This window comes from Bufo bufo, chromosome 4 (genome assembly GCF_905171765.1).
Source record: "Bufo bufo chromosome 4, aBufBuf1.1, whole genome shotgun sequence".
In the NCBI taxonomy this organism is placed as follows: Eukaryota; Metazoa; Chordata; class Amphibia; order Anura; family Bufonidae; genus Bufo; species Bufo bufo.
Genome location: NC_053392.1, coordinates 435,805,744 through 435,818,216, shown reverse-complemented (window position 1 = coordinate 435,818,216; position 12,473 = coordinate 435,805,744).

Sequence of the window (12,473 nt, the reverse complement as noted above, 5' to 3'; positions counted from 1 at the left end):
TGCCATGCTAACCCTGCCCTCAGAGGAGCTGGCCGTGACACAGCTGCGTTGGCGACCTCTTGCTCCTCCTCTGCCTTCGCCTTGGGCTTCCACTGGTTCCCCTGTGACATTTGGGAATGCTCTCAGTAGCGCGTCTACCAACGTGCGCTTGTACTCGCGCATCTTCCTATCACGCTCCAGTGTAGGAAGTAAGGTGGGCACATTGTCTTTGTACCGGGGATCCAGCAGGGTGGCAACCCAGTATTCCGCACACGTTAAAATGTGGGTAACTCTGCTGTCGTTGCGCAGGCACTGCAGCATGTAGTCGCTCATGTGTGCCAGGCTGCCCAGAGGTAAGGACAAGCTGTCCTCTGTGGGAGGCGTATCGTCATCGTCCTGTGTTTCCCCCCAACCACGCACCAGTGATGGGCCCGAGCTGCTTTGGGTGCCACCCCGCTGTGAACATGCTTCATCCTCATCCTCCTCCACCTCCTCCACATCCTCGTCCTCCTCGTCCTCCAGTAGTGGGCCCTGTCTGGCCACATTTGTACCTGGCCTCTGGTGTTGCAAAAAACCTCCCTCTGAGTCACTTTGAAGAGACTGGCCTGAAAGTGCTAAAAATGACCCCTCTTCCTCCTCTTCCTCCTGGGCCACCTCCTCTTCCATCATCGCCCTAAGTGTTTTCTCAAGGAGACATAGAAGTGGTATTGTAACGCTGATAACGGCGTCATCGCCACTGGCCATGTTGGTGGAGTACTCGAAACAGCACAACAGGGCACACAGGTCTCGCATGGAGGCCCAGTCATTGGTGGTGAAGTGTGTCTGATCCGCAGTGCGACTGACCCGTGCGTGCTGCAGCTGAAACTCCACTATGGCCTGCTGCTGCTCGCACAGTCTGTCCAGCATATGCAAGGTGGAGTTCCACCTGGTGGGTACGTCGCATATGAGGCGGTGAGCGGGAAGGCCGAAGTTACGCTGTAGCGCAGAAAGGCGAGCAGCGGCAGGGTGTGAACGCCGGAAGCGCGAACAGACGGCCCGCACTTTATGCAGCAGCTCTGACATGTCGGGGTAGTTGCGAATGAACTTCTGCACCACCAAATTCAGCACATGCGCCAGGCAAGGGATGTGCATCAAACCGGCTAGTCCCAGAGCTGCAACGAGATTTCGCCCATTATCGCACACCACCAGGCCGGGCTTGAGGCTCACCGGCAGCAACCGCTCGTCGGTCTGTTGTTCTATACCCCGCCACAACTCCTGTGCGGTGTGGGGCCTGTCCCCCAAACATATGAGTTTCAGAATGGCCTGCTGACGTTTACCCCGTGCTGTGCTGAAGTTGGTGGTGAAGGTGTGTGGCTGACTGGATGAGCAGGTGGAAGAAGAGGAGGAGGAAGCTGAGTAGGAGGAGGAGGAGACAGGAGGCAAAGAATGTTGCCCTGCGATCCTTGGTGGCGGAAGGACGTGCGCCAAACAGCTCTCTGCCTGGGGCCCAGCCGCCACTACATTTACCCAGTGTGCAGTTAGGGAGATATAGCGTCCCTGGCCGTGCTTACTGGTCCACGTATCTGTGGTTAGGTGGACCTTGCCACAGATGGCGTTGCGCAGTGCACACTTGATTTTATCGGACACTTGTTTGTGCAGGGAAGGCACGGCTCTCTTGGAGAAGTAGTGGCGGCTGGGAACAACATACTGTGGGACAGCAAGTGACATGAGCTGTTTGAAGCTGTGTGTGTCCACCAGCCTAAATGACAGCATTTCATAGGCCAGTAGTTTAGAAATGCTGGCATTCAGGGCCAGGGATCGAGGGTGGCTAGGTGGGAATTTACGCTTTCTCTCAAATGTTTGTGAGATGGAGAGCTGAACGCTGCCGTGTGACATGGTTGAGATGCTTGGTGACGCAGGTGGTGGTGTTGGTGGTACATCCCATGTTTGCTGGGCGGCAGGTGCCAACGTTCCTCCAGAGGCGGAGGAAGAGGCCGAGGCGGCGGCAGCAGCAGAAGAGGCCGAGGCAGCAGCAGCAGAAGAGGTAGCAGGGGGAGCCTGAGTGACTTCTTTGTTTTTAAGGTGTTTACTCCACTGCAGTTCATGCCAGGTGCCTGGTCATGCAGGTTGTGCTAAGGTTCAGAACGTTAATGCCTCGCTTCAGGCTCTGATGGCACAGCGTGCAAACCACTCGGGTCTTCTCGTCAGCACATTGTTTGAAAAAGTGCCATGCCAGGGAACTCCTTGAAGCTGCCTTTGGGGTGCTCGGACCCAGATGGCGGCGGTCAGTAGCAGGCGGAGTCTCTTGGCGGCGGGTGTTCTGATTTTGCCCACTGCTCCCTCTTTTGCTACGCTGTTGGCTCGGTCTCACCACTGCCTCTTCCTCCGAACTGTGAATGTCAGTGGTACGACCTTCATTCCATGTGGGGTCTAGGACCTCATCGTCCCCTGCATCGTCTTCCACCCAGTTTTGATCCCTGACCTCCTGTTCAGTCTGCCCACTGCAGAAAGACGCAGCAGTTGGCACCTGTGTTTCGTCATCATCAGAGACGTGCTGAGGTGGTATTCCCATGTCCTCATCATCAGGAAAAATAAGTGGTTGTGTGTTAGTGCATTCTATCTCTTCCACCCCTGGGGAAAGGGCTAGGTGGATGCCCTTGGGAAACCCTGGCAGCAGAGTCTTCAAACAGCATAAGAGACTGCTGCATAACTTGAGGCTCAGACAGTTTCCCTGATATGCATGGGGGTGATGTGACAGACCGATGGGCTTGGTTTTCATGCGCCATCTGTGCGCTTTCTGCAGAAGACTGGGTGGGAGATAATGTGAACGTGCTGGATCCACTGTCGGCCACCCAATTGACTAATGCCTGCACCTGCTCAGGCCTTACCATCCTTAGAACGGCATTGGGCCCCACCAAATATCGCTATAAATTCTGCTGGCTACTGGGACCTGAGGTAGTTGGTTCACTAGGACGTGTGGCTGTGGCAGAACGGCCACGTCCTCTCCCAGCACCAGAGGGTCCACTAACACCACCACGACCATGTCCACGTCCGCGACACCTTATTAGATGTTTTCCTCATTGTTCCCGTTCACCACAATTTTGAGAATGTCAAATTTGGGAATGGTTTTTCAACCCAGAAAAAAAAGTGTGCTTTTACGGTCACTACAAATAACTTGACCAGCTAAAACAGTAGAGATTTGGTTAAATAGAGATGTGAGGCCTGTTTTTTTTTGCGCTGTGTGACAGGTATAGGTTTAATCACAGAATCAGATTTCTATCAGCACGCTAGCGTGTGTCTTAGGTATTTCTGAATGACACTATCACTAGCTTCAATGTAAGATATTCTTTTTGGGATAGATTTCAAGTAGGCCTCAAATACCAGAAACTAGTTATTTTGCGAATGGCAAATTTGGGAATGGTTTTTCAACCCAGAAAAAAAAGTGTGCCTTTATGGTCACTACAAATAACTTGACCAGCTAAAACAGTAGAGATTTGGTTAAATAGAGATGTGAGGCCTGTTTTTTTTTTGCGCTGTGTGACAGGTATAGGTTTAATCACAGAATCAGATTTCTATCAGCACGCTAGCGTGTGTCTTAGGTTTTTCTGAATGACACTATCACTAGCTTCAATGTAAGATATTCTTTTTGGGATAGATTTCAAGTAGGCCTCAAATACCAGAAACTAGTTATTTTGAGAATGGCAAATTTGGGAATGGTTTTTCAACCCAGAAAAAAAAGTGTGCTTTTACGGTCACTACAAATAACTTGACCAGCTAAAACAGTAGAGATTTGGTTAAATAGAGATGTGAGGCCTGTTTTTTTTTGCGCTGTGTGACAGGTATAGGTTTAATCACAGAATCAGATTTCTATCAGCACGCTAGCGTGTGTCTTAGGTTTTTCTGAATGACACTATCACTAGCTTCAATGTAAGATATTCTTTTTGGGATAGATTTCAAGTAGGCCTCAAATACCAGAAACTAGTTATTTTGAGAATGGCAAATTTGGGAATGGTTTTTCAACCCAGAAAAAAAAGTGTGCTTTTACGGTCACTACAAATAACTTGACCAGCTAAAACAGTACAGATTTGGTTAAATAGAGATGTGAGGCCTGTTTTTTTTTGCGCTGTGTGACAGGTATAGGTTTAATCACAGAATCAGATTTCTATCAGCACGCTAGCGTGTGTCTTAGGTTTTTCTGAATGACACTATCACTAGCTTCAATGTAAGATATTCTTTTTGGGATAGATTTCAAGTAGGTCTCAAATACCAGAAACTAGTTATTTTGAGAATGGCAAATTTGGGAATGGTTTTTCAACCCAGAAAAAAAAGTGTGCTTTTACGGTCACTACAAATAACTTGACCAGCTAAAACAGTAGAGATTTGGTTAAATAGAGATGTGAGGCCTGTTTTTTTTTGCGCTGTGTGACAGGTATAGGTTTAATCACAGAATCAGATTTCTATCAGCACGCTAGCGTGTGTCTTAGGTTTTTCTGAATTACACTATCACTAGCTTCAATGTAAGATATTCTTTTTGGGATAGATTTCAAGTAGGCCTCAAATACCAGAAACTAGTTATTTTGAGAATGGCAAATTTGGGAATGGTTTTTCAACCCAGAAAAAAAAAGTGTGCTTTTACGGTCACTACAAATAACTTGACCAGCTAAAACAGCACAGATTTGGTTAAATAGAGATGTGAGGCCTGTTTTTTTTTGCGCTGTGTGACAGGTATAGGTTTAATCACAGAATCAGATTTCTATCAGCACGCTAGCGTGTGTCTTAGGTTTTTCTGAATGACACTATCACTAGCTTCAATGTAAGATATTCTTTTTGGGATAGATTTCAAGTAGGCCTCAAATACCAGAAACTAGTTATTTTGCGAATGGCAAATTTGGGAATGGTTTTTCAACCCAGAAAAAAAAGTGTGCCTTTATGGTCACTACAAATAACTTGACCAGCTAAAACAGTAGAGATTTGGTTAAATAGAGATGTGAGGCCTGTTTTTTTTTTGCGCTGTGTGACAGGTATAGGTTTAATCACAGAATCAGATTTCTATCAGCACGCTAGCGTGTGTCTTAGGTTTTTCTGAATGACACTATCACTAGCTTCAATGTAAGATATTCTTTTTGGGATAGATTTCAAGTAGGCCTCAAATACCAGAAACTAGTTATTTTGAGAATGGCAAATTTGGGAATGGTTTTTTAACCCAGAAAAAAAAGTGTGCTTTTACGGTCACTACAAATAACTTGACCAGCTAAAACAGTACAGATTTGGTTAAATAGAGATGTGAGGCCTGTTTTTTTTTGCGCTGTGTGACAGGTATAGGTTTAATCACAGAATCAGATTTCTATCAGCACGCTAGCGTGTGTCTTAGGTTTTTCTGAATGACACTATCACTAGCTTCAATGTAAGATATTCTTTTTGGGATAGATTTCAAGTAGGTCTCAAAACCAGAAACTAGTTATTTTGAGAATGGCAAATTTGGGAATGGTTTTTCAACGCAGAAAAAAAAAGTGTGCTTTTACGGTCACTACAAATAACTTGACCAGCTAAAACAGTAGAGATTTGGTTAAATAGAGATGTGAGGCCTGTTTTTTTTTGCGCTGTGTGACAGGTATAGGTTTAATCACAGAATCAGATTTCTATCAGCACGCTAGCGTGTGTCTTAGGTTTTTCTGAATGACACTATCACTAGCTTCAATGTAAGATATTCTTTTTGGGATAGATTTCAAGTAGGCCTCAAATACCAGAAACTAGTTATTTTGAGAATGGCAAATTTGGGAATGGTTTTTCAACCCAGAAAAAAAAGTGTGCTTTTACGGTCACTACAAATAACTTGACCAGCTAAAACAGTACAGATTTGGTTGAATAGAAATGTCAGATCTATTTTTTAGGCGCTGGGTGACAGGCTCAACTTGCCCCTGATGTAATAAATGGCCAAAAAATAACCACACTGTTGATGGTTAAATGCACTTGGGTGACACAGGCTCAGCCTGCACCAGATGTAGTATATGGCCAAAAAATAATCAGACTGTCGATGGTTAAATGCACTTCGGTGACACAGGCTCAGCCTGCAGCTGATGTAGTATATGGCCAAAAAATAACCAGACTGTTGATGGTTAAATGCACTTCGGTGACACAGGCTCAGCCTGCAGCTGATGTAGGATATAGCACAAAATAACCACACTATCGATGGTTAAATACACTTGGTGATAGCTTGTGCTGGCGCACCACAAGTCACAAAATGGCCGCCGATCACCCCAGAAAAAAAGTGATCTAAAAACGCTCTGGGCAGCCTCAAAAAAGTGAGCAAGTCAATAATAGCACTTCAATGATCCACAGCTGCAGATCGATCACAGAATGAAGTCTTTTGGAGGAGTTAATCTGCCTAATCTCGCCCTAACGTCGCAGCTGCAACCTCTCCCTATACTGATCATAGTAGAGTGACGTGCGGCGCTACGTGACTCCAGCTTAAATAGAGGCTGGGTCACATGCTGCACTGGCCAATCACAGCCATGCCAATAGTAGGCATGGCTGTGATGGCCTCTTGGGGCAAGTAGTATGACGCTTGTTGATTGGCTGCTTTGCAGCCTTTCAAAAAGCGCCAAGAAAGAGCCGAACACCGAACCCGAACCCGGACTTTTACAAAAATGTTCGGGTTCGTGTCCGTGTCACGGACACCCCAAAATTCGGTACGAACCCGAACTATACAGTTCGGGTTCGCTCATCCCTACTAATAACAAATCCAGTTTAGTGCTGACTGATTTGGCATTTTGTGTTATCATTATATTATGTTTGAACACATGAAGGGAACCTGAAAATGATAAGTAAGGGCTCATTCACTCTTGCATATAAAAATATACTTGTTTTTCATCCCCATTTATTCAATTTTTTTATTAACTTTTTTATTTATTTTTGTAATGTTGCTGAAAAATGGATGATAAAAATGCAACAAATATGCAAAAATGGATATGCCATAAACAGGTGTGGATCCTGTTTATGGCATAGAACGAGGCCCTGTCTCACGCAGCCATGAATGCACACATAATTGCATCTCTCTATTCACTTACCGTATTTTTCACCCTATAAGATGCACTCCCCCCCAAAGAGGGGTAAAAATGTCAGTGTATCTCATAGGGTGAATACTAATGAGCGCTTTTATTATGGAAGCGCTCATTAGTACCAGAGGACCAGAAATCGGGGAATGCGATGCTCCCTGGGCTCTGTACTCACCACTTCCTAGTCCTCGGCTGCTTGCTGTGCTGTGACTGCACACAGTGTGAGGATGCTCTGTGACCTCACAATATGCTCTTTGGGTCACAGCACAGCACGCAGCAGAGAGCTATATCCTAGAAGCGGTGGTGTCTAGAGCAGGAGAGGTAAATTGATTTTTTTTATTATATTCGCTCTGACGCATGGGGTCTGATCTGAGACATAGGGGTTTGATCTGAGGCATGGGGGGTCTGTTCTGAGGTCTCAATGGGGAGGTCTTATTTATATTGGGGCTCTTATCTGAGGTCTGATTGGGGTCTTATTTACATCAGGGTCTGATCTGAGGTCTGTTTGGGGGTCATTTACATTGGGGTCTGAACTGAGGTCCGATTGGGGCTCTGATCTGAGTTATTATTGGGGTGTGATTAACATTGGGGGTATGATTGGTGGTCTGATCTGAGGCCTAATGAAAAATATATTTTTTTATTGTCCAACTCAAAAACCTAGGTGCGTCTTGAAGGGAATCCATGTTATACAACATGTAGAAGCTTCTTTGTTTGTGTATCAGTTTCTGTTCTCTGTAACATGAATCTTATCTCTTTGGCACTGCGCCCAGATGTTTCCCCCAAATATGGAAGTTCCGCTCTTTGCCCTATTTGCCTGTAGAATAGAACATGTTGATTTATGATAGGTTGAATAAATAACTTACGTTGATATGCTAATATGGCAGCGTAAACCCCTCTATATAATCTGTGTGTACTAATAAACTTTAGAGCGTTCATTCAGTACATCATTGTTGTGTCTGTTATTCCCTACTGAGTGAAGCGCTCTCCTGACGTCAGAACAAGACTCAAACCAAGCCGATACTAGAAGTTCGGTACCAGGGGTACCAAGTGGGACGTTGAGATTTCCTATCAGTTTGGGGGCTCGTGTCTGGGATCGAGAAGGTCATCCTCGGGTCCGGTAAGAAAGACATCTGTTATTGTCCTCTGGCCAATCCGAGGACCACGTCTCGATCTAGTAAGTAGAACCCAAAACTTCTAGTATAACTACTGTATCAGGGATACAGGGAACAGACTCCGGGAGTCTGGGGAGAAGTGACCCGGGGACTCCGGGAGTCTGCTGTGAGGATCACTCAGAGAAAATATAGTGCGCACTAGAAAATATTGTCTCAGGGAGACAAGGACGGAGCTTGGTTTGACTCTTTTTTTAAATTGTTTAGAGTATAAGAATATTAGAGTTGATATAAGGATACTGATGTCCGGATGGTAAGTGTACGGACTGAAGTTGACTATTTGCATAGAGTTATAAGAACATTGTATTGTTGTTTTACTGTGTTGCGGAGGTCTGCAAGACGCCCACCCCCCCCCCCCCCCCCCTTCCCCGGCTAGGAGCATTCCGTTGACCCGGGAATAGGTGAACGCAAGTGGCGGACCAAAACAACAAATTATATGTTTGATGAAACTCTCTGATATTTTGTGATCAGACCTGTGTCCTTCGTCTAAGTTGACAGGATTTGTCGGAGCATTCACGGGTCAGTACAGCCAGTCCTAGAGAAGTGGCATCATTAACCACCTCAGCCCCCAGTGCTTAAACACCCTGAAAGACCAGGCCACTTTTTACACTTCTGACCTACACTACTTTCACCGTTTATTGCTCGGTCATGCAACTTACCACCCAAATGAATTTTACCTCCTTTTCTTCTCACTAATAGAGCTTTCATTTGGTGGTATTTCATTGCTGCTGCCATTTTTACTTTTTTTGTTATTAATCGAAATTTAACTTTCACTTTCAGTTGTAAAATTTTGCAAAAAAAACGACATCCATATATAAATTTTGCTCTAAATTTATTGTTCTACATGTCTTTGATAAAAAAAAATGTTTGGGTAAAAAAAAAATGGTTTGGGTAAAAGTTATAGCGTTTACAAACTATGGTACAAAAATGTGAATTTCCGCTTTTTGAAGCAGCTCTGACTTTCTGAGCACCTGTCATGTTTCCTGAGGTTCTACAATGGCCAGACAGTACAAACACCCCACAAATGACCCCATTTCGGAAAGTAGACACCCTAAGGTATTCACTGATGGGCATAGTGAGTTCATAGAACTTTTTATTTTTTGTCACAAGTTAGTGGAAAATTATGTTTTTTTTTTTTTTTCTTACAAAGTCTCATATTCCACTAACTTGTGACAAAAAATAAAAAGTTCTATGAACTCACTATGCCCATCAGCGAATACCTTGGGGTGTCTTCTTTCCAAAATGGGGTCACTTGTGGGGTAGCTATACTGCCCTGGCATTCTAGGGGCCCAAATGTGTGGTAAGGAGTTTGAAATCAAATTCTGTGATAAATGGCCGGTGAAATCCGAAAGGTGCTCTTTGGAATGTGGGCCCCTTTGCCCACCTAGGCTGCAAAAAAGTGTCACACATGTGGTATCTCCGTATTCAGGAGAAGTTGGGGAATGTGTTTTGGGGTGTCATTTTACATATACCCATGCTGGGTGAGATAAATATCTTGGTCAAATGCCAACTTTGTATAACAAAATGGGAAAAGTTGTCTTTTGCCAAGATATTTCTCTCACCCAGCATGGGTAGATGTAAAATGACACCCCAAAACACATTCCCCAACTTCTCCTGAATACGGAGATACCACATGTGTGACACTTTTTTGCAGCCTAGGTGGGCAAAGGGGCCCATATTCCAAAGAGCACCTTTCGGATTTCACTGGTCATTTTTACAGAATTTGATTTCAAACTCCTTACCACACATTTGGGCCCCTAGAATGCCAGGGCAGTATAACTACCCCACAAGTGACCCCATTTTGGAAAGAAGACACCCCAAGGTATTCGCTGATGGGCATAGTGAGTTCATGGAAGTTTTTATTTTTTGTCACAAGTTAGTGGAATATGAGACTTTGTAAGAAAAAAAAAAATCATCACTTTCCACTAACTTGTGACAAAAAATAAAAAATTCTAGGAACTCGCCATGCCCCTCACGGAATACCTTGGGGTGTCTTCTTTCCAAAATGGGGTCACTTGTGGGGAAGTTATACTGCCCTGGCATTCTAGGGGCCCAAATGTGTGGTAAGGAGTTTGAAATCAAATTCTGTAAAAAATGGCCAGTGAAATCCGAAAGGTGCTCTTTGGAATGTGGGCCCCTTTGCCCACCTAGGCTGCAAAAAAGTGTCACACATGTGGTATCTCCGTATTCAGGAGAAGTTGGGGAATGTGTTTTTGGGTGTCATTTTACATATACCCATGCTGGGTGAGAGAAATATCTTGGTCAAATGCCAACTTTGTATAAAAAAAATGGGAAAAGTTGTCTTTTGCCAAGATATTTCTCTCACCCAGCATGGGTATATGTAAAATGACACCCCAAAACACATTCCCCAACTTCTCCTGAGTACGGAGATACCAGATGTGTGACACTTTTTTGCAGCCTAGATGCGCAAAGGGGCCCACATTCCTTTTATGAGGGCATTTTTAGACATTTGGATCCCAGACTTCTTCTCACACTTTAGGGCCCCTAGAATGCCAGGGCAGTATAAATACCCCACATGTGACCCCATTTTGGAAATAAGACACCCCAAGGTATTCAATGAGGGGCATGGCGAGTTCATAGAAAAAAAATTTTTGGGCACAAGTTAGCGGAAATTGATTTTATTTATTTTTTTCTCACAAAGTCTCCCTTTCCGCTAACTTGGGACAAAAATTTCAATCTTTCATGGACTCAATATGCCCCTCACGGAATACCTGGGGGTGTCTTATTTCCGAAATGGGGTCACATGTGGGGTATTTATACTGCCCTGGCATTCTAGGGGCCCTAAAGCGTGAGAAGAAGTCTGGAATATAAATGTCTAAAAATTTTTACGCATTTGGATTCCGTGAGGGGTATGGTGAGTTCATGTGAGATTTTATTTTTTGACACAAGTTAGTGGAATATGAGACTTTGTAAGAAAAAAATAATAATTTCCGCTAACTTGGGCCAAAAAAATGTCTGAATGGAGCCTTACAGAGGGGTGATCAATGACAGGGGGGTGATCAATGACAGGGGGGTGATCAATGACAGGGGGGTGATCAGGGAGTCTATATGGGGTGATCACCCCCCTGTCATTGATCACCCCCCTATAAGGCTCCATTCAGATGTCCGTATGTGTTTTGCGGATCCGATCCATGTATCCGTGGATCCGTAAAAATCATACGGACATCTGAATGCAGCCTGACAGGGGGGGTGATCAATGACAGGGGGGGTGATCAATGACAGGGGGGTGATCAATGACAGGGGGGTAATCAATGACAGGGGGGTAATCAATGACAGGGGGGTGATCAGGGAGTCTATATGGGGTGATCACCACAGTCATTGATCACGCCCCTGTAAGGCTCCATTCAGACGTCCGTATGCGTTTTGCGGATCCGATCCATCTATCAGTGGATCCGTAAAAATCATGCGGACATCTGAATGGAGCTGTACAGGGGGGTGATCAATGACAGGGGGGTAATCAATGACAGGGGGGTGATCAGGGAGTCTATATGGGGTGATCACCACAGTCATTGATCACGCCCCTGTAAGGCTCCATTCAGACGTCCATGTGCGTTTTTCGGATCCGATCCATCTATCAGTGGATTCGTAAAAATCATGCGGACATCTGAATGGAGCTTTACAGGGGGGTGATCAATGACAGGGGGGTAATCAATGACAGGGGGGTGATTAGGGAGTCTATATGGGGTGATCACCACAGTCATTGATCACGCCCCTGTAAGGGTCCATTCAGACGTCTGTATGCGTTTTGCGGATCCGATCCATCTATCAGTGGATCCGTAAAAATCATGCGGACATCTGAATGGATCTTACAGGGGGGTAATCAATGACAGGGGGGTGATCAGGGAGTCTATATGGGGTGATCACCACAGTCATTGATCACGCCCCTGTAAGGCTCCATTCAGACGTCCGTATGCGTTTTGCGGATCCGATCCATCTATCAGTGGATCCGTAAAAATCATGCGGACATCTGAATGGAGCTTTACAGGGGGGTGATCAATGACAGGGGGGTAATCAATGACAGGGGGGGTGATCAGGGAGTCTATATGGGGTGATCACCACAGTCATTGATCACGCCCCTGTAAGGCTCCATTCAGACGTCCGTATGCGTTTTGCAGATCCGATCCATCTATCAGTGGATCCGTAAAAATCATGCGGACATCTGAATGGATCTTACAGGGGGGTGATCAATGACAGGGGGGTGATCAGGGAGTCTATATGGGGTGATCACCACAGTCATTGATCATGCCCCTGTAAGGCTCCATTCAGACGT